Source organism: Staurois parvus, unplaced genomic scaffold (assembly GCF_062004578.1).
Source record: "Staurois parvus isolate SC_StPar_1 unplaced genomic scaffold, SC_StPar_1.0 ptg002140l, whole genome shotgun sequence".
Taxonomy (NCBI): Eukaryota; Metazoa; Chordata; class Amphibia; order Anura; family Ranidae; genus Staurois; species Staurois parvus.
The window spans coordinates 6,446,068-6,464,104 of NW_028319936.1; the positions used below are offsets into that span (position 1 = coordinate 6,446,068).

Consider the following 18,037-nt stretch of genomic DNA (forward strand, 5'->3'; position numbering starts at 1 on the left):
CACGGAATTTTTCCCTCCAGGAAAAGAGGAGATATCAGGGAGATGGTTTAAAAAGGAAGATATCCAATTGAGAGACGTATTGATAGAGGGGGAACTGAAAACATTTAAAGAACTAAAAGAGAGGGGAGGAGATATGTTTACTAAAATAGATGAGTGGAAATATCAACAATTAAAATGTTTTATTGGAACTCTCCCAAAACCCTTGAGATTAAAAAATGAGTGGAATATGTTTGAAAGGCTACTAGAAACACGGCGAGATGGGAAACACGGTGTTACAAAAATGTATAAAATACTCACAGAATTAGACACAGACACAAAGTTAATTTTTATAACAAATTGGGAAAGAGACATGGAGGTGGAGATAGATGAAGATCAACAGAATAAGATATTTAGATTAGTTCACGAGAGTGTTAGTATGAGAGACGTTGAGATCAACTATAAATGTCTGACGCGATGGCATATTACACCGAGCACTGAGCACAGGATGAGGGGGGAGAAGTCAAAAATGTGTTGGAGAGGATGTGGGGAGGAGGGCACGGTGTTTCATATTTGGTGGCAATGTCCAAAAATTCAGGATTTCTGGAAGACAATAGTCAATTTAATAGAAATAATAACTGGAAATAACATAGGATTAGACCCAAACATGTGTCTCCTACATAATGTTGAGACAGCAGTAAATAGATACAAAGAATCAGGAGTATGGTACTACTTAAGTGCTGCAAAAGGGTTGATCCCCAAGTTTTGGTGGAAGACAGAGGTGCCGACGGAGGAGGATTGGATCAATAGGGTAAACCAGATCAGTAGAATGGAAAAATCTTATTATACTCAGGAAGACAGGTTGAAATTATACTACTCGCGATGGGAAAAATGGGAAAAATGGGAAAAATCAGGACTAAAAGAGAAATATAGAAAACTCTAAACTAGGAAAGTTATTTAAAGTTATCGGGCCTTGAGAGATTGGAGATCTTGCAGAGGGGAGGGAGGGGGGAAGGGGGGAAAAGGTGGGTTGGGAGGGAAGGGAAAGAAAAGAGGTAAATAGGAAGGACAAAGTAGAAATGTATGGATTATTTATATGTATTGTGTTTCTTCTTATGGAATTTTTGTAATAACATGAAAAAATTAATAAATATTTAAATTTAAAAAAAAAAAAAAAAAATGGTGAACATGTTTGTCAAGCTCTAATGTAAACTATTTGTACAAATCAAGTAGCAATTCTTAAGAGGCCTGTTTGCCCAAGTCCTATTCGAAAGAAAAAGAATATTGCAATTCTTTTCTCTCAAACCATCAAATTGATTAACACCCTTCATTGGCTACTTTGATTTTCAGACATCCTTTTGGTAACCCGAGCAAAGATTGAAAAGCACCTCACAGTCTTGTTCAGAGCGGTCACTGGCGAGACTACAACACAGATGGCGTATTTTTGTTTTCACCTCTTTTCAAAACGTAATGCTCTGGCAAGTTTCCTTTGGTTCCAAAAGCCTGGTTTCTCAGTGCGGACAATGTTTTCTTGGTCTTTCGAACATAGAAAACCCCCGCATCTTTCTTTGAGTTCCATGAGCGTTGTTTCCATCTGGCATTTCTTCCTAAGGCGGGAGCTAAAGAAGAAACATTGGCAGGTGACTGCCTCTCGCCCTATCAGTAATCCAGCCAATTCTTTTTTTCTTCTTACAAACAATAATCATGTCAATTGGTTTGAACTTTTCCATCGAAGCAATTGGTAGAAAAAGGCAAGCCTCGTTGATAGTTTGGAGTAAAGCACAAGCTTGGAAACTCAGCTGTCTTGCAAACAAAAGAAGACTCTAAGTCTTCCTACAAAGCACTGAAGGAACCACTCTGAATGAGCTCTCTTCTGCCATCTTCCCATCTAGAAAGATGACCAAGTCATCCAATAGTGACAGCAACTGCATAGAGCAGCACTACAACAGGAGTCCTAATGAGAGGAGAGCCCTACAAATCATCATCATCATGGACAGGGAGTTTGGGCACTTTCGAGCACATTTCTCCCATCGGCTCCTACAGAAAAGATCCCTGAAAGTATCATCTAGCCAGGACACGTCAAAGATTTCGGCAACACCTTAGGTTCTATTCCTTCAACAAATGGTGAACATGTTTGTCAAGCTCTAATTAGAGATGAGCGAATTATTCAAAAATTCGATTCGGCTGATTCGGCGAATTTGCGGAATAAATTTGATTCGAGTCGAATATATTCGCTGCGAATTTAACTTATAAAAAGGGTGTTTCTAGGCTTCAGAGAGCCTTTATATTAGTGCAGAACACTGTACCTTTAATTTAAATGCCCTTGGAGTCTGCTGGGGAAGAGAAATAATACTGTCAGTCAGTATGACATGCAGATGAGTGCCTTCGATCTTAGAATCACCGCACACTTCACTCATTTGGGCAGTCACGGGGCCAAAACCAGAGTGTGGAGCCACAGTGTGGCGGTGGAGGCAGCAGCAATGGGAGGCCATACAGCACCCTATGAAAAAATGGAACCCACCAGCAGTGTGAGGAGACCTGAAAGTGGCACATGGCAGAGTGTGGCGATGGAGACAGCAGCAATGGGAGGCCGTACAGGGACCCATGACACACATGGTACGGGGGCCCATGGCAGATTACGGGCCTGGCAGCAGCAATGGGAGGCCCGTAATCTGCCAGCACCCTATGACAAAATGGAACCCACCAGCAGTGTGAGGAGACCTGAAAGTGGCACATGGCACATGGCAGAGTGTGGCGATGGAGACAGCAGCAATGGGAGACCGTACAGGGACCCATGACACACTCTGGACCTGGCAGCAGCATGAGGAGGCGGTACAGGGGCCCATGACAGACTACGGGCCTGGCAGCAGCATGAGGAGTCGGTACGGGGGCCCATGGCAGATTACGGGCCTGGCAGCAGCAATGGGATGCCCGTAATCTGCCAGCACCCTATGACAAAATGGAACCCACCAGCAGTGTGAGGAGACCTGAAGTGGCACATGGCAGAGTGTGGCGATGGAGACAGCAGCAATGGGAGGCCGTACAGGGACCCATGACACACTCTGGACCTGGCAGCAGCATGAGGAGGCGGTACAGGGGCCCATGACAGATTACGGGCCTGGCAGCAGCATGAGGAGTTGGTACGGGGGCCCATGGCAGATTACGGGCCTGGCAGCAGCATTGGGAGGCTGTACAGGGACCCATGACACACTCTGGACCTGGCAGCAGCATGAGGAGGTGGTACAGGGGCCCATGACAGATTACGGGCCTGGCAGCAGCATGAGGAGTCGGTACGGGGGCCCATGGCAGATTACGGGCCTGGCAGATGACGACAAGGCAGCCTCATCATCATCAATTAGGGTCTCCGCCTCACTACTTGCCCCCTCGGCTGTGTGTGGGTCAGGAGACAGACCTGTCTCTAGACTGGCTACCGAGCCACTCTCCTCGCCAGTACTTCTTCGCCTGGCTGCTGAAGAGGCGGCTGTCTCCCCCCGTTCCTGACCGCCCTCTGTTAGCTCTTCCTCACTGTACAGTGGGGCTGAGCCCACAGCATGCAATACTTCGCTTGGTGAGGGAACACCAAAGGACAGGGGCAGGTAGAGGACACGTGATTTCAGTGGGCTTACTCCCGGGCCATGCCAACTAACGGTTGTGTCTGACGTACCCACCGACCGTTGGCTGTAGGTGTCAGAGGTGGCCTGGGAAGAGGAAGACGACCAAGCCAACCAATCGATGACAGCAGGGTTGTCGGTGGAGACACGACCGCTGGATGACACCGGATGACTAGTGCTGCCTCGACCCCTTCCTCTGCTGCCACGTCTGCTCGCTCCTGAAACATTGCCTCCTCTGCCACTCCTCTGCGTGTTGTCTGACATACTCTTTAATTCAACGATTCTGTGTCCCTGAGTAACGATTCTGTGTCCCTGAGTAACAATTCTGTGTCCCTGAGTAACAATTCTGTGTCCCTGAGTAACTATTCTGTGTCCCTGAGTAACAATTCTGTGTCCCTGAGTAACAATTCTGTGTCCCTCAGTAACGATTCTGTGTCCCTCAGTAACGATTCTGTGTCCCTCAGTAACGATTCTGTGTCCCTCAGTATCGATTCTGTGTCCCTGAGTAACAATTCTGTGTCCCTCAGTAACGATTCTGTGTCCCTCAGTAACGATTCTGTGTCCCTGAGTAACGATTCTGTGTTCCTGAGTAACAATTCTGTGTCCCTGAGTAACGATTTTGTGTCCCTGAGTAACGATTCTGTGTCCCTCAGTAACGATTCTGTGTCCCTGAGTAACAATTCTGTGTCTGTCCCTGAGTAACAATTCTGTGTCCCTGAGTAACAATTCTGTGTCCCTAAGTAACAATTCTGTGTCCCTCAGTAACGATTCTGTGTCCCTCAGTAACAATTCTGTGTCCCTGAGTAACAATTCTGTGTCCCTGAGTAACGATTCTGTGTCCCTGAGTAACAATTCTGTGTCCCTGAGTAACGATTCTATGTCCCTGAGTAACGATTCTGTGTCCCTCAGTAACAATTCTTTGTCCCGAGTAACAATTCTGTGTCCCTGAGTAACAATTCTGTGTCCCTGAGTAACGATTCTGTGTCCCTCAGTAACAATTATGTGTCCCTGAGTAACAATTTTGTGTCCCTGAGTAACGATTCTGTGTCCCTCAGTAACAATTCTGTGTCCCTGAGTAACAATTCTGTGTCCCTGAGTAACGATTCTGTGTCCCTCAGTAACAATTCTGTGTCCCTGAGTAACAATTCTGTGTCCCTGAGTAACAATTCTGTGTCTGTCCCTGAGTAACAATTCTGTGTCCCTGAGTAACGATTCTGTGTCCCTGAGTAACAATTCAGTGTCCCTAACGATTCTGTGTCCCTCAGTAACAATTCTGTGTCCCTGAGTAACAATTCTGTGTCTGTCCCTGGGTAACGAATCTGTGTCCCTGAGTAACAATTCTGTGTCCTTGAGTAACAATTCTGTGTCCCTGAGTAACGATTCTGTGTCCCTAAGTAACGATTCTGTGTCCCTAAGTAACGATTCTGTGGCCCTAAAGTCTCTCTGGCCCTAACTCTGTCCCTAATACAGACAGGTCTGTCTCTCTTGAATGACCGGAGGCTAATGGAGAATTGTAAGATGGCCGCAATTTATAGCTCCACCATTACACAATGCTGGCTGGCTGGATGCTGATTGGCTAATGCTATCACATGTCATGAATGAATGCATTATGGGTCAGCGCGCCTTGTCTGTGCGCCTTCCCAGAGATCCCCGCTCCGTCGCCACACATGTCGCCACCATTTTTGGGAAAATTCGATTCGTGCATCCGATGTTTGCTAATTTTCGGATTCGGCGCGAATCGAATTTTTCCTGATCTTTGAAACGAATTCCACTTCGCCATGTTCGATTCGCTCATCTCTAGCTCTAATGTAAACTATTTGTACAAATCAAGTAGCAGTTCTTAAGAGGCCTGTTTGCCCAAGTCCTATTCGAAAGAAAAAGAATATTGCAATTCTTTTCTCTCAAACCATCAAATTGATTAACACCCTTCATTGGCTACTTTGATTTTCAGACATCCTTTTGGTAACCCGAGCAAAGATTGAAAAGCACCTCACAGTCTTGTTCAGAGCGCTCACTGGCAAGACTACAACACAGATGGCGTATTTTTGTTTTCACCTCTTTTCAAAACGTAATGCTCTGGCAAGTTTCCTTTGGTTCCAAAAGCCTGGTTTCTCAGTGTGGACAATGTTTTCTTGGTCTTTCGAACATAGAAAACCCCTGCATCTTTCTTTGAGTTCCATGAGCGTTGTTTCCATCTGGCATTTCTTCCTAAGGCGGGAGCTAAAGAAGAAACATTGGCAGGTGACTGCCTCTCGCCCTATCAGTAATCCAGCCAATTCTTTTTTTCTTCTTACAAACAATAATCGTGTCAATTGGTTTGAACTTTTCCATCGAAGCAATTGGTAGAAAAAGGCAAGCCTCGTTGATAGTTTGGAGTAAAGCACAAGCTTGGAAACTCAGCTGTCTTGCAAACAAAAGAAGACTCTAAGTCTTCCTACAAAGCACTGAAGGAACCACTCTGAATGAGCTCTCTCCTGCCATCTTCCCATCTAGAAAGATGACCAAGTCATCCAATGGTGGCAGCAACTGCATAGAGCAGCACTACAACAGGAGTCCTAATGAGAGGAGAGCCCTACAAATCATCATCGTGGACACTGAGTTTGGACACTTTCGAGCACATTTCTCCCATCGGCTCCTACAGAAATGATCCCTGAAATTCTCTTCTTGCCAGGACACGTCAAAGATTTCGGCAACACCTTAGGTTCTATTCCTTCAACAAATGGTGAACATGTTTGTCAAGTTCTAATGTAAACTATTTGTACAAATCAAGTAGCAATTCTTAAGAGGCCTGTTTGCCCAAGTCCTATTCGAAAGAAAAAGAATATTGCAATTCTTTTCTCTCAAACCATCAAATTGATTAACACCCTTTATTGGCTACTTTGGTTTTCAGACATCCTTTTGGTAACCCGAGCAAAGATTGAAAAGCACCTCACAGTCTTGTTCAGAGCGGTCACTGGCGAGACTACAACACAGATGGCGTATTTTTGTTTTCACCTCTTTTCAAAACGTAATGCTCTGGCAAGTTTCCTTTGGTTCCAAAAGCCTGGTTTCTCAGTGCGGACAATGTTTTCTTGGTCTTTCGAACATAGAAAACCCCCGCATCTTTCTTTGAGTTCCATGAGCGTTGTTTCCATCTGGCATTTCTTCCTAAGGCGGGAGCTAAAGAAGAAACATTGGCAGGTGACTGCCTCTCGCCCTATCAGTAATCCAGCCAATTCTTTTTTTCTTCTTGCAAACAATAATCGTGTCAATTGGTTTGAACTTTTCCATCAAAGCAATTGGTAGAAAAAGGCAAGCCTCGTTGATAGTTTGGAGTAAAGCACAAGCTTGGAAACTCAGCTGTCTTGCAAACAAAAGAAGACTCTAAGTCTTCCTACAAAGCACTGAAGGAACCACTCTGAATGAGCTCTCTCCTGCCATCTTCCCATCTAGAAAGATGACCAAGTCATCCAATGGTGGCAGCAACTGCATAGAGCAGCACTACAACAGGAGTCCTAATGAGAGGAGAGCCCTACAAATCATCATCGTGGACAGTGAGTTTGGACACTTTCGAGCACATTTCTCCCATCGGCTCCTACAGAAATGTTTCCTGAAAGTATAGTCTTGCCAGGACACGTCAAAGATTTCGGCAACACCTTAGGTTCTATTCCTTCAACAAATGGTGAACATGTTTGTCAAGCTCTAATGTAAACAATTTGTACAAATCAAGTAGCAATTCTTAAGAGGCCTGTTTGCCCAAGTCCTATTCGAAAGAAAAAGAATATTGCAATTCTTTTCTCTCAAACCATCAAATTGATTAACACCCTTCATTGGCTACTTTGGTTTTCAGACATCCTTTTGGTAACCCGAGCAAAGATTGAAAAGCACCTCACAGTCTTGTTCAGAGCGGTCACTGGCGAGACTACAACACAGATGGCGTATTTTTGTTTTCACCTCTTTTCAAAACGTAATGCTCTGGCAAGTTTCCTTTGGTTCCAAAAGCCTGGTTTCTCAGTGCGGACAATGTTTTCTTGTTCTTTCGAACATAGAAAACCCCCGCATCTTTCTTTGAGTTCCATGAGCGTTGTTTCCATCTGGCATTTCTTCCTAAGGCGGGAGCTAAAGAAGAAACATTGGCAGGTGACTGCCTCTCGCCCTATCAGTAATCCAGCCAATTCTTTTTTTCTTCTTACAAACAATAATCGTGTCAATTGGTTTGAACTTTTCCATCTAAGTAATTGGTAGAAAAAGGCAAGCCTCGTTGATAGTTTGGAGTAAAGCACAAGCTTGGAAACTCAGCTGTCTTGCAAACAAAAGAAGACTCTAAGTCTTCCTACAAAGCACTGAAGGAACCACTCTGAATGAGCTCTCTCCTGCCATCTTCCCATCTAGAAAAATGATAAAGTCATCCAATGGTGTCAGCAACTGCATAGAGCAGCACTAAAACAGGAGTCCTAATGAGAGGAGAGCCCTACAAATCATCATCGTGGACAGTGAGTTTGGACACTTTCAAGCCCATTTCTCCCATCGGCTCCTACAGAAATGATCCCTGAAAGTCTAGTCTTGCCAGGACACGTCAAAGATTTCGGCAACACCTTAGGTTCTATTCCTTCAACAAATGGTGAACATGTTTGTCAAGCTCTAATGTAAACTATTTGTACAAATCAAGTAGCAATTCTTAAGAGGCCTGTTTGCCCAAGTCCTATTCGAAAGAAAAAGAATATTGCAATTCTTTTCTCTCAGACCATCAAATTGATTAACACCCTTCATTGGCTACTTTGATTTTCAGACATCCTTTTGGTAACCCGAGCAAAGATTGAAAAGCACCTCACAGTCTTGTTCAGAGCGGTCACTGGCGAGACTACAACACAGATGGCGTATTTTTGTTTTCACCTCTTTTCAAAACGTAATGCTCTGGCAAGTTTCCTTTGGTTCCAAAAGCCTGGTTTCTCAGTACGGACAATGTTTTCTTGGTCTTTCGAACATAGAAAACCCCTGCATCTTTCTTTGAGTTCCATGAGCGTTGTTTCCATCTGGCATTTCTTCCTAAGGCGGGAGCTAAAGAAGAAACATTGGCAGGTGACTGCCTCTCGCCCTATCAGTAATCCAGCCAATTCTTTTTTTCTTCTTACAAACAATAATCGTGTCAATTGGTTTGAACTTTTCCATCGAAGCAATTGGTAGAAAAAGGCAAGCCTCGTTGATAGTTTGGAGTAAAGCACAAGCTTGGAAACTCAGCTGTCTTGCAAACAAAAGAAGACTCTAAGTCTTCCTACAAAGCACTGAAGGAACCACTCTGAATGAGCTCTCTCCTGCCATCTTCCCATCTAAAAAGATGACCAAGTCACCCAATGGTGGCAGCAACTGCATAGAGCAGCACTATAACAGGAGTCCTAATGAGAGGAGAGCCCTACAAATCATCATTGTGGACAGTGAGTTTGGACACTTTCGAGCACATTTCTCCCATCCGCTCCTACAGAAATGATCCCTGAAAGTATCGTCTTGCCAGGACACGTCAAAGATTTCGGCAACAACTTGGGTTCTATTCCTTCAACAAATGGTGAACATGTTTGTCAAGCTCTAATGTAAACAATTTGTACAAATCAAGTAGCAATTCTTAAGAGGCCTGTTTGCCCAAGTCCTATTCAAAAGAAAAAGAATATTGCAATTCTTTTCTCTCAAACCATCAAATTGATTAACACCCTTCATTGGCTACTTTGATTTTCAGACATCCTTTTGGTAACCCGAGCAAAGATTGAAAAGCACCTCACAGTCTTGTTCAGAGCGGTCACTGGCGAGACTACAACACAGATGGCGTATTTTTGTTTTTTTCCTCTTTTCAAAACGTAATGCTCTGGCAAGTTTCCTTTGGTTCCAAAAGCCTGGTTTCTCAGTACGGACAATGTTTTCTTGGTCTTTCGAACATAGAAAACCCCCGCATCTTTCTTTGAGTTCCATGAGCGTTGTTTCCATCTGGCATTTCTTCCTAAGGCGGGAGCTAAAGAAGAAACATTGGCAGGTGACTGCCTCTCGCCCTATCAGTAATCCAGCCAATTCTTTTTTTCTTCTTACAAACAATAATCGTGTCAATTGGTTTGAACTTTTCCATCTAAGCAATTTGTAGAAAAAGGCAAGCCTCGTTGATAGTTTGGAGTAAAGCACAAGCTTGGAAACTCAGCTGTCTTGCAAACAAAAGAAGACTCTAAGTCTTTCTAAAAAGCACTGAAGGAACCACTCTGAATGAGCTCTCTCCTGCCATCTTCCCATCTAGAAAGATGACCAAGTCATCCAATGGTGGCAGCAACCGCATAGAGCAGCACTACAACAGGAGTCCTAATGAGAGGAGAGCCCTACAAATCATCATTGTGGACAGTGAGTTTGGACACTTTCGAGAACATTTCTCCCATCGGCTCCTACAGAAATGATCCCTGAAAGTATTGTCTTGCCAGGACACGTCAAAGATTTCGGCAACACCTTAGGTTCTATTCCTTCAACAAATGGTGAACATGTTTGTCAAGCTCTAATGTAAACTATTTGTACAAATCAAGTAGCAATTCTTAAGAGGCCTGTTTGCCCAAGTCCTATTCGAAAGAAAAAGAATATTGCAATTCTTTTCTCTCAAACCATCAAATTGATTAACACCCTTCATTGGCTACTTTGATTTTCAGACATCCTTTTGGTAACCCGAGCAAAGATTGAAAAGCACCTCACAGTCTTGTTCAGAGCGGTCACTGGCGAGACTACAACACAGATGGCGTATTTTTGTTTTCACCTCTTTTCAAAACGTAATGCTCTGGCAAGTTTCCTTTGGTTCCAAAAGCCTGGTTTCTCAGTGCGGACAATGTTTTCTTGGTCTTTCGAACATAGAAAACCCCCGCATCTTTCTTTGAGTTCCATGAGCGTTGTTTCCATCTGGCATTTCTTCCTAAGGCGGGAGCTAAAGAAGAAACATTGGCAGGTGACTGCCTCTCTCCCTATCAGTAATCCAGCCAATTCTTTTTTTCTTCTTACAAACAATAATCGTGTCAATTGGTTTGAACTTTTGCATCGAAGCAATTGGTAGAAAAAGGCAAGCCTCGTTGATAGTTTGGAGTAAAGCACAAGCTTGGAAACTCAGCTGTCTTGCAAACAAAAGAAGACTCTAAGTCTTCCTACAAAGCACTGAAGGAACCACTCTGAATGAGCTCTCTCCTGCCATCTTCCCATCTAAAAAGATGACCAAGTCATCCAATGGTGGCAGCAACTGCATAGAGCAGCACTACAACAGGAGTCCTAATGAGAGGAGAGCCCTACAAATCATCATCGTGGACAGTGAGTTTGGACACTTTCAAGCACATTTCTCCCATCGGCTCCTACAGAAATGATCCCTGAAAGTATCGTCTTGCCAGGACACGTCAAAGATTTCGGCAACACCTTAGGTTCTATTCCTTCAACAAACATGTTGGACCCTGAGGGAGGAGCCTGAACATGGCGGCAGTGGGGAGTGAGCGGCACTAGCTATCGGCTAGGTTCCGCTCCCCGACCTCCCTAGTGACCTTTAGGACCTGACTCACCGGAGTCTGGAGGGACGCTGAATAGAGCCCGGAGAGCCGGTGATGGAAGCCGGACGAAGGTTGCAGTGAAGCGCCAGCCCCTCCGGAGCTTCACGAGAGAGAGACCCGGACCGCTGGAGGACGAGGTGACGTGGCGGGGGCGTGTGGTAGCCGCGGAGGATCTCTGGGAGAAGAGGAAGCCAGCTGGCCGCCTGACTGACAGGGAGACGCCGGCTTGGGTTACCGGCTCTCTGTCGCCCACAACCCCCTGGCCAACTGCTGCCCATAAACTCCGGTTACTTACTGTCTGCAGCCCCCCGGTTCACTGCTGCCTGGAGCCCCCGGCCAGCTGACTGCTCGATCTTGGGCCAGGTAGACCCGGGAGTGCCAGGAGACCCACCCTGCATCCCTTGGACGAAATCCTGACAGAGAAAAAGAGCTACAGCGTTGGAAGCCCAGAGGAACCCCCCCCCAGGACAGAGCTGTTGTGAAGGCCCTCCACCCAAACTTGGAGCTACCGTCCTGGGAAGAGAAGGGTGAGTGAGAGCTGCTGGGGGTCTATTGTCTGGTTGACTCCTGAGTGACATTGGGGTCCAAGGGGTTAAGGAGGAGAGGGGAGGATTCCCTGGGTTCAGAAGAGAAGAGTCCCACACACCCCTAGGAGAGCATAAGCAAAAGTAGTAAACCCGTCTGGATCATAAATCATAAGAGAGAGGTACAATTTCCATCTAGAGAATATAGAAGGCAAAAGACTAAAAGAGGATATGAAGAATAAAGGTCCTAAGGGAGCAGGGCTCAAAGGGTCCCAATCAGGCACGATAAAGAAATTTACATCATATGGAAACATTACGCCAGAAAGGGCCCAAGGTACAAGCGCTAAAGGGGAAATGGACACTAGCTCAGGAAACAGCCCGAGACTATCACTGGGTATGAACAGCAGTTGTAGCCAACAAATAGCGGATGGCCCGGGAAAAAAAGAACTTGATGGTGAACTACAAGTACCGAATAAGAAGGAGATGATAGAAATGTTTCAAAGTTTGGAGAAAATGATAAAACATGAAATGACAGCTATTCGAAACGACTTAGGCCATCTGCTATCGAGAATGGAAGAAACAGAGGAGAAAGTCAAAACCCAGGCCCAAACCATAGATAATCTAAGGAAAAAAATAATCCATTTGGAGAAAACCCAGAAAAAATTGTTTTATAGGATGGAAATTCAAGAAAATAAAGAAAGAAGGTGTAACCTTAGGGTGCGAGGAATTCCAGAATCTGCAAAAGGGGAAATATTATATGAACTAGTTAATAAAATCTTAAACTCCATAAGAAACAGACCTGAAACAGAAGTGATTGAACTGGATAGAGTGTTCAGAATAGGAAAATTTAAACAAGATACTGAGAGGGAAAGATCGAGAGATATAGTTGTCCAGTTCCAGAAGTTTGGGGTCAAAAATGAGATTTGGGAAAAGATCAAGGGAAGATCGTTAATTAAGTATGGAGACTTGACTATTCAAATTTTTGCGGATTTAACATCAGAGACTCTATGGAGAAGGAGATCCCTGAGACTTCTATTAGAGCAAATGAGAAAACAGAATGTGCAATATAGATGGGGTACTTCGGCATCTCTAATTGGCTGGAAAAATGGGGTCACAGCATACCTGAGATTCCCGGAGGAACTGAGAGATTTTTGTGATAGACTGGACTTGCAAAGAATGGAGATAATTGGGTGGGAAGAAGAAAAAGAAGATACGGATGATACAAGACAGGGGGACTGGCAGCGGGTCGGGGGGAGGGGGAGGGAGGTTCTGGCGTTGGGGAGAAAGGGGAGGGAGAATTAAGTAAAATATATGCTTTTTCTTTTCTCTATCTTTTCCCTAGCCCCTTTTGTAGCCCCCTTGTTGAAGTGGAAGTCCATCTGGAAGCTCCGGTTAAGGGAGGGAAGTAAAGGGTATTGTTGAGCCCAGTTGATAGAGAAAGGGGAGCTAGGGAGTTCGGAGGAGAGGTGAGCAGTCCATGGGCGGAGCTTAATCCCAGTATTTTAAATCAACCGTGGAAATAGTTCCACAAATGATTTATAGGCAGTTTATAAGCCTAAATATGGGTAGGGGAAAAACAAGAGAGGGGGGGTGGGGGCGGGGGGGGGGGGGGAGACAGGGATTGGGTGGGGGGAAGGGGGGGGAGGGGCCGTGGGGCTAATATTCTGCAAGATATTCGGGCCTAATAGGAAGAGACGAATTAGAAGAGAGAGAGACAGAATTAAGAAGGATGGAAGAAATACAGTTTATAACATATAATGTGAATGGGTTGAATTGTCCTGGGAAAAGATTTAAAATGTTTAAAGAGTTACATCACAGGGCAACGTCAGTGGTATTTCTACAGGAGACACATTTTGAGATAGAATCAAATGTGAAATTAAAATCCAAATATTATCCAACATGGTATTATGCTGACTCTCCAATCAAAAGAGCAAAGGGGGTGGCAATAGGATTGGCAAAGAACATGAGATTTGAGTTGGAAGATAGAAAGACTGACCCGGAAGGGAGATTCCTGTTTTTGAAGGGTAAACTTCAGGGAATTGAATGTACACTAGCCAATATATACTGCCCCAACAAGAAACCTGAGATCTTTTTGAAGGGTTTGTTGAAAAAATTAATAGACTTTAAAAAAGGGCATTTGATAATAGCAGGAGATTTAAATCTTTGTATGGACCCACAAAAGGATGCAACCTCCCTTGTGCAGAGAGAGGGGGGTAGGTCTCTGAGAGCCTTGAAGAAGGCGATCCACGAGTACCAACTGGTGGACACCTGGAGAATGATGCATATGAAAGACAGAGACTATACCTTCTTCTCTAATGCACACGAGATATACTCGAGACTGGATTATATTCTAATAGATCATCAACTCATTGAAATGCTGGTTAAAATAGAAATAGAGACAAGAACTTTTTCGGACCATGCCCCAGTCATAATGAAAATAGGATGGGGGAAAAGGTGGACGGGAGGTCTAGGATGGAGGTTAAATGAGGCTCTTCTCTTTGATGAGGATATTGTGCAGAAGATCAAGGAAGAGATTAAGGTATATTTCAAAGAGAATGAGACAGAGGAAGTATCGACAGCTACAGTATGGGAAAGTCATAAGGTATATATAAGAGGAATCTTGATTGCGATGGGAGCAAGGAAAAAAAAAGAAAGAAGAGAGAGGGTTAGTGGACTTTTAAAGGAAATCCTGGAGTTGGAGCAGATACATAAGAAGAAAATAACAATAGAAACAAGACAGAAGCTAATGGATAAAAGAGATGAATTAGAGAGATTGATGGAGGAGGAGAGGAGAAGAGTATATAACAAGGTATTGGGTGAAAGATATAGATGGGGCGATCGACCAGGAAAAAACTTAATGAGAGCCCTGAATAAAAAGAAAAACAGGAATTATATAGAAAAGATAAAAAGCCCTAAGGGGGAGTTGGTCCACTCAACTAAAGAAATCATTAAAGTATTCACAGAGTACTATAGAAAGTTGTACAACATCAGCCACCAAGGTTCACCAAAAGAAAATAGAGAAGGTATTAATGAAAAAAGGATGATATATTTAAAAAATGCGGGATTGCCAAAGCTCAGTGAAACACTATTGAACTCCTTGGAATCAGAAATTTCTCAGGAAGAAATAGAAGTAGCATTAAGAAATACAGGGGGAGGGAAAAGCCCAGGCCCGGATGGTTATACAATTAAGTACTATAAAAAATTTTGTGAAGTACTGTTACCAAAGTTAAAGAAATATATGAATGACTTGGGAGGTGGGATGGAGGGGAGGAGGGAATCCCTTCAGGCCCATGTTGTTCTCATTCACAAGGAGGGAAAAGATCCTTCTCAGTGCTCTAGCTACAGACCAATTTCATTATTGAACACTGATACCAAGTTGTACACAAAGGTCCTAGCAAACAGGATGAAAGAGCTAATGCCCGAATGGATCCATGGAGACCAGGTGGGATTTGTCCGGGGAAGAGAGGGTAGAGACAATGGGTTGAGAACTTTGATGCTTATTCAGAAAAGCAGAAAAGGGAAAGCCCCGGTGGTGCTCTTGTCAATTGATGCCGAAAAGGCGTTTGATAGAGTGGACTGGGGCTTTATGATGGACAACTTGGAAGTGTTGGGGATTGGAGAGAGAATGCGTGAGTGGATAGGTAAATTATATAGGGAGCCCACCGCAATCATCACGGTAAATGGGGAGAGGTCGGAATCCATCGGGATGTCCAATGGAACAAGACAAGGATGTCCATTGTCCCCCTTGCTGTATGTTTTGACATTGGAACCCCTGCTATCAATAATAAGGAATAGTGGAGCGATAAAGGGAATACAGATAGAAAACATAGAACATAAAGTAGCGGCCTTTGCGGACGACCTTCTGTTTTATGTAGGCAACCCCTGAATAACACTACCAAGTATAATGAAGATCTTGAAGGAATATGGTGAACTATCAAATCTAAAAATTAACCCAACAAAAACAGAGATTCTGAACATTAATATACCAAAGAGCGAAAAAGAAAAACTACAAAAAGAATTCCCCTTTATTTGGAGAGAAAAAGATATAAAATACCTAGGAATAAAACTTGCTACCTCACATAAACAACTGTATAGATTAAACTATATTTCTCTGATAAATGAGACGAAGGACGAACTAAAAAGATTAGAAGGAGGAAACCCATCATGGCTAGGACGTATAAACCTAATTAAAATGGTAATTATACCTAAAATACTCTATAAATTTCAAATGATCCCAATCAAACTCCCAGAGGCGTTTTTTAAGATAATGAGAAGAATGCTAACAAGATATATATGGAGGAATAAAAAACCAAGAATATCATATGAAACACTAAGTAGGACTAAAGAGAAAGGGGGGATGGGACTACCTGATGTTAAGAGATATTACAAAGCTGTAATTTTAGCAAGAATTTATGATTGGACTTTAAACTATAAGGGGAAAAGTTGGGTAAAAATAGAAAACGAACTGAGTGGAATTAAGTTGAGTAAGATGATATGGGTTCCAGCACATCATAGAACAATTAAAGAAAGCACAAGCACTTACACTTTAAATGTGTTAAAGCTATGGGATAATTTACACAAACATATGAAATGGGAATTCAATTCTATATTAATGCCTCTTGCAAACACGGAATTTTTCCCTCCAGGAAAAGAGGAGATATCAGGGAGATGGTTTAAAAAGGAAGATATCCAATTGAGAGACGTATTGATAGAGGGGGAACTGAAAACATTTAAAGAACTAAAAGAGAGGGGAGGAGATATGTTTACTAAAATAGATGAGTGGAAATATCAACAATTAAAATGTTTTATTGGAACTCTCCCAAAACCCTTGAGATTAAAAAATGAGTGGAATATGTTTGAAAGGCTACTAGAAACACGGCGAGATGGGAAACACGGTGTTACAAAAATGTATAAAATACTCACAGAATTAGACACAGACACAAAGTTAATTTTTATAACAAATTGGGAAAGAGACATGGAGGTGGAGATAGATGAAGATCAACAGAATAAGATATTTAGATTAGTTCACGAGAGTGTTAGTATGAGAGACGTTGAGATCAACTATAAATGTCTGACGCGATGGCATATTACACCGAGCACTGAGCACAGGATGAGGGGGGAGAAGTCAAAAATGTGTTGGAGAGGATGTGGGGAGGAGGGCACGGTGTTTCATATTTGGTGGCAATGTCCAAAAATTCAGGATTTCTGGAAGACAATAGTCAATTTAATAGAAATAATAACTGGAAATAACATAGGATTAGACCCAAACATGTGTCTCCTACATAATGTTGAGACAGCAGTAAATAGATACAAAGAATCAGGAGTATGGTACTACTTAAGTGCTGCAAAAGGGTTGATCCCCAAGTTTTGGTGGAAGACAGAGGTGCCGACGGAGGAGGATTGGATCAATAGGGTAAACCAGATCAGTAGAATGGAAAAATCTTATTATACTCAGGAAGACAGGTTGAAATTATACTACTCGCGATGGGAAAAATGGGAAAAATGGGAAAAATCAGGACTAAAAGAGAAATATAGAAAACTCTAAACTAGGAAAGTTATTTAAAGTTATCGGGCCTTGAGAGATTGGAGATCTTGCAGAGGGGAGGGAGGGGGGAAGGGGGGAAAAGGTGGGTTGGGAGGGAAGGGAAAGAAAAGAGGTAAATAGGAAGGACAAAGTAGAAATGTATGGATTATTTATATGTATTGTGTTTCTTCTTATGGAATTTTTGTAATAACATGAAAAAATTAATAAATATTTAAATTTAAAAAAAAAAAAAAAAAATGGTGAACATGTTTGTCAAGCTCTAATGTAAACTATTTGTACAAATCAAGTAGCAATTCTTAAGAGGCCTGTTTGCCCAAGTCCTATTCGAAAGAAAAAGAATATTGCAATTCTTTTCTCTCAAACCATCAAATTGATTAACACCCTTCATTGGCTACTTTGATTTTCAGACATCCTTTTGGTAACCCGAGCAAAGATTGAAAAGCACCTCACAGTCTTGTTCAGAGCGGTCACTGGCGAGACTACAACACAGATGGCGTATTTTTGTTTTCACCTCTTTTCAAAACGTAATGCTCTGGCAAGTTTCCTTTGGTTCCAAAAGCCTGGTTTCTCAGTGCGGACAATGTTTTCTTGGTCTTTCGAACATAGAAAACCCCCGCATCTTTCTTTGAGTTCCATGAGCGTTGTTTCCATCTGGCATTTCTTCCTAAGGCGGGAGCTAAAGAAGAAACATTGGCAGGTGACTGCCTCTCGCCCTATCAGTAATCCAGCCAATTCTTTTTTTCTTCTTACAAACAATAATCATGTCAATTGGTTTGAACTTTTCCATCGAAGCAATTGGTAGAAAAAGGCAAGCCTCGTTGATAGTTTGGAGTAAAGCACAAGCTTGGAAACTCAGCTGTC

The 18,037-nt window shown here is 43.1% G+C and overlaps 7 non-coding genes across 7 annotated transcripts; all 7 read right to left on the bottom strand.

Moving 5' to 3' along the window:
* Nucleotides 1-1,827: 1,827 nt before the first annotated feature.
* On the bottom strand, nucleotides 1,828-2,044 carry LOC149432490 (small nucleolar RNA U3). Its single transcript, XR_016309093.1, has one exon. It is a non-coding gene; the product is annotated as a small nucleolar RNA U3 (small nucleolar RNA).
* Nucleotides 2,045-6,039: 3,995 nt separating this feature from the next.
* Nucleotides 6,040-6,253, bottom strand: LOC149432491 (small nucleolar RNA U3). The gene has a single exon (XR_016309096.1). It is a non-coding gene; the product is annotated as a small nucleolar RNA U3 (small nucleolar RNA).
* Nucleotides 6,254-6,978: 725 nt separating this feature from the next.
* On the bottom strand, nucleotides 6,979-7,192 carry LOC149432492 (small nucleolar RNA U3). Its single transcript, XR_016309079.1, has one exon. It is a non-coding gene; the product is annotated as a small nucleolar RNA U3 (small nucleolar RNA).
* A 725-nt stretch (nucleotides 7,193-7,917) lies between these two features.
* Nucleotides 7,918-8,131, bottom strand: LOC149432493 (small nucleolar RNA U3). Its single transcript, XR_016309058.1, has one exon. It is a non-coding gene; the product is annotated as a small nucleolar RNA U3 (small nucleolar RNA).
* Nucleotides 8,132-8,856: 725 nt separating this feature from the next.
* LOC149432494 (small nucleolar RNA U3) lies at nucleotides 8,857-9,070 on the bottom strand. Its single transcript, XR_016309089.1, has one exon. It is a non-coding gene; the product is annotated as a small nucleolar RNA U3 (small nucleolar RNA).
* Nucleotides 9,071-9,796: 726 nt separating this feature from the next.
* LOC149432495 (small nucleolar RNA U3) lies at nucleotides 9,797-10,010 on the bottom strand. Its single transcript, XR_016309091.1, has one exon. It is a non-coding gene; the product is annotated as a small nucleolar RNA U3 (small nucleolar RNA).
* A 725-nt stretch (nucleotides 10,011-10,735) lies between these two features.
* On the bottom strand, nucleotides 10,736-10,949 carry LOC149432496 (small nucleolar RNA U3). Its single transcript, XR_016309035.1, has one exon. It is a non-coding gene; the product is annotated as a small nucleolar RNA U3 (small nucleolar RNA).
* Nucleotides 10,950-18,037: the final 7,088 nt, after the last annotated feature.